General features: G+C 37.4%; 1 non-coding gene across 1 annotated transcript; it reads right to left on the bottom strand.

Moving 5' to 3' along the window:
- Positions 1–3,114: 3,114 nt before the first annotated feature.
- Positions 3,115–3,187, bottom strand: Trnaf-gaa (transfer RNA phenylalanine (anticodon GAA)). The gene has a single exon. It is a non-coding gene; the product is annotated as a tRNA-Phe (tRNA).
- Positions 3,188–4,400: the final 1,213 nt, after the last annotated feature.

Genomic DNA, 4,400 nt, shown 5'->3' with positions numbered 1-4,400 from the left:
ATGTACACTTGGTTTGCAACACTTGGCTTTGATAAACTCCATGGATTCTTTATACCATTTAATTTCTTCATTACATCATCCTCACTGCAACCGTTTCGAATGCTACTGATTGCTGCAGATATTTCTTTTTAAGGTTCTGATGGTAGTAACTTACCAAATTTACTCAGACGCCATTCTTTAGGTTAAAGGCACTACAGCAAACGGAGCGACTGATCCGCAATGGCATGCTTTGAACTGAGCTAGACCCACGCTCTAACTTTCATCGAAGATCCTTTTTAAAGATGCCTGTGATAGGAGCTTCGCCAGTACACTGTCAAACAGTTGAACAATTTCCGCTTTAAACTGTAAAAGACCTTCGAAAAAGGTCTCTCGTCAAAGCTTTTTGGTCAAATCTTTGTCGGTGTACTAGGGAAGCTTTTATCGACCACATCCTCTATCAAGAATCTTTGATAAAAGTTATAGTGGGGGTCTAGCTGTGATGAAAGTTCGACATCGTATACATGTCGCATATCTTGATTAGTGCTTTAACGTATAAAGTGACGCCGAAGTATATTTAGTGCGTGGCTGCCACTGCAATAATCATTGAAAAAATAAAGAATTCGAAATTATTCATAATGCAAATCAGACTGACTACAAAAAGCGCAGTAAGCGGTTGCAATATTACAAAGAAATAGCTGCAGCAGTCACGTGCATTCGGAGTGCTTACGCATAGAAAGAGAGGATGTGGAATGAGATGGAGATGTGAAAAGTCAAAACTTGCCATAATTACTGGAATGAATGGATTTATTTGTAATATAAATAACCTAATCTTCATAAATTTATCCTCAAGCGATTTGTATATATTGGTCCACGTGAAATGGTACACTGTGAGACTCGAGAACTATTTTGCAATCCGTAACAGCTTTTGCCTGTTGCTAAATATCTTAACCTAACGAGGTGACGATCTTTAGCTGATATGGCATCCACGATTTAATTAATAAAACACTCCACCAGTTATGTAAGTTTTCATGATTTGCACGATGCTTTGTGAGAATTTATTCTCATTATGAAGTATAAATATTTAAAAGGTATTTTATATGATATTTCGGAAAATCGGACGAAAGAAATCGGTGTGACTACAGTAAACCATAAAAACGTAACTGCATGGCAAAAGAAGAGGAAACTGGGAGATAAAATAAATATCTGAGTACTTCACAGAATAAGGACATAGATGAAGACGATTATTTCACTGATGATGATTTTTTACAGTTTGTATGAAAATATGCCACATTATGGTAATGCTGTATGATCAAATAAATTGATATGAAATATTATCTATTATACGTGTTTCAGTTGCAAATCATACAGGGCAGTATAGGTAGTATAAATAATTTCATGATACAAGAGTGTAGTCACAAAATTTGTATTTTACCTTAATGCCATTTACGTAAATGTCGGGTAGTGTACAACACTTTTCCAAATTTTTCTGCGACAGTGAGAATTATCCTCTCTTTTGAAAAGTGTAATCTGGTAGCCCTAATTTCACTGCTCTTTTTTTAATGTATATCGACTGTTATTTACACATTCAACAATTATATATAACGTTCGATTAGACCCTGTTGGATCACGCAAAGCTTCTTGATTCTTTTTCCTTTTTGTTCACACTGCTCTCATTTTTTCTGCATGGGCTCTCTTCCTTTCCTCTGTCCATTTTGTTCCTGCTTTCTTCAGAGCTTCGTTCTCTGGCTTAACTTCCCATCTGTCAGATTACTGCTTAAATACATACTGTCTAAAATATCTGAATAATTTATCTGAGCTTTTTGTAGGTACTTTTTGACCTCTTGTATCCAGGGTATATACTGAAGTCCTGTGTGTTTAAGAATTTTGTGCGCAAGTTTTGTTTTGTGAAGTCTAGAGACGTGCCCATAAAATTTTAATCGCCTTGTTCTAATGCCTGCTGCAAGATTGGACAATTCCTCAGTTGTTTGACGAGATTGTAGTCTATAGCCCTAGTATCTTTCTGGTGCTTTCAAGTTCTTCTTCCAACAAGTTTTCTTGGTCACTTTTTATGTAGACTTTCAGGTTTTAATACTTTATTACAGTGCCTAATTTTAGAGTTTTTGGACAATCATTTTTTTTTATTGTACACCTTGTAGGTTCTTCCAGAGGCTCTCTTTAGCTTTCGGAGGTGAATGTTTTGTGCTATTTTTTCTCGCTCCGTAGGTTAAAGGCCCAAAATATGGGACTCCATTGATATGATCGTATTTTGTAGTCAAGTTTTGTTGTAGGTTTTTGTGGCAATGAACTCAGACCTTCTTCTCTCTCTCTCTCTCTCGTTTATTTTCAAACAAGAAATCAACAAAGCACACCCATTTTCTTAATTTTCAGGTTGACGTTCATAGAGTTTTTATGTTGTTTCCTGTTGTTTTCGTTTATTACTAGTGGAATATTCATTTAGTTATATTAAAGGCTTCTAGCCTTTGGTGTATTGCAGTATCAACAATTTTGCTATTTTTTATTATAGTGACTTTAGTTTAGGCATTATTTTACCTAATTATGTGACAATCAAAATAGTGATTAAAAAATTTGAAACAATTTAAAAGGAAAGAAATGTGAAAGGACACACGTACGAATAATTAAAGAGAAAACGTTACGATATGTAAGGCAGTGAAGCATACATGTGAAACGTGAGCGGGGAAGATGTTACGCTTTGGCACACAAACACATTTAATGGATGTCAGTGGCATATACTATATTGCGACATGTTAGTAAATCATTTTTTGGAGGAGTGGCGATAAACAGAAAGAGAAGGCACATCCAGATCTTTTATAGGGAAGTTGTGTTGTGACAGGTCTCGTTATTGTACGTATGTTGCACTCGGTTTTTGTGGGATGGTTCAAATGGCTCTGAGCACTATGCGACTTAACTTCTGAGGTCATCAGTCGCCTAGAACTTAGAACTAATTAAACCTAACTAACCTAAGGACATCACATGCATCCATGCCCGAGGCAGGATTCGAACCTGCGACCGTAGCGGTCACTCGGCTCCAGACTGTAGCGCATAGAAACGCACGGGCATTTTGTGGGATGCGAGAGGGGTAGGGTCAGTACCCGTTTTGAATCTTATAAAAATGTGTGCCGAAACCCGGGATCGAACCAGGGACCTTTAGATCTTCGGTCTAACGCTCTCCCAACTGAGCTATTTCGGCCGACGAGAACTTCAGGCGTTATCAGAGCTGACGATCGGGCCGCCTCGCACCCGCACTTGATGACGTAAGCAGTACCCACTCGAGGCCTACGGGAAAGACAGGTCGCGGCGCGTGTTTCATGAAGGTAGCCGTGCGCACACTCGCTCAACTCAAGAGGCAAACTATGTTTCTTCACCAGTATGAACGAGAATTGGATCTTCTATCGGAAGCCGGTATTATGGAGTCTTACTGTTATTAGTCCTACAATGATCGGAAGTCCATAGGCCTGCTTATAATTTGTTACGGCTGTACCGCGCGACAGTAAAATAAAAATCATGCCAAAATGTTCATTAGTTGCGTAAGGCACCAATTCCTGTATGAAATGAGGACTGTTAAGGGGCGTAGGACGTCAAACGGACCGACTTGGAGCAGGAGAGGCATCACAGGACATTTTAATTTCCAGTGTCTATACTTTTACAAATAAATTCATAAAACTTTGTCAGCATCACCAGGTAGGATTCAGGATTCACACTTACTGCAGTGGAAGTCCGAAAACATAACAAGATAATTTTTTTTTACGTGTGAAGTTTCATCATTGTTTCACTTACTAATGGCTGCATTTGTTGCTATAGGTACACTTTTCTTCATAAGTTAGAGAGATTCTTCGATGAATTTTGCACATCATACATACCATACTCAAAGGTGTATGAAACTCTAGAATTTATTTAATTTATGAAATAACGAATCAACTGTTATATTTTAAGCTTCATGTTTAGGAAAAACACAAATTTTATAGTTAATTACCTCAATTTTTACCACAGTTTTTAATAGATTTCGAAAATTCTAGACTTTCATACACCTTTAAGTGTGGTTTGTATGCTGTGCACAATTCATCGAAGAATCTCTCTTACTTATGAAGAAAACTGCATCTATAGTAACAAATACTGCCATTAGTAAGTGAAAAAAATGATGAAATTTCACGTGTAAGAAAAATTATTTCGTAATGTTTTGGAACTTCCACTGCTATGAGTGTGAATTCCGAATCCTTCCTGGTCATGCTGACAAAGTTTTATGAAGTTTTTTGTAAAAGTGTAGACAGTGGAAATTAAAATGTCCTGTGATGCCTCTCCTGCTCCAAGTCGGTCCGTTTGACGTCCTACCCACCTTAAGCAGAAGAGAGTAAATGCTGTAAAAAAGCCGTTATATCAAGTATTCATCTTAAATTTTGTTGTAG

Source organism: Schistocerca nitens, chromosome 10, assembly GCF_023898315.1.
Source record: "Schistocerca nitens isolate TAMUIC-IGC-003100 chromosome 10, iqSchNite1.1, whole genome shotgun sequence".
NCBI lineage: Eukaryota > Metazoa > Arthropoda > Insecta > Orthoptera > Acrididae > Schistocerca > Schistocerca nitens.
Note: the sequence above shows the minus strand (reverse complement) of the source record. Positions and strands in the feature narration are given on the sequence as shown.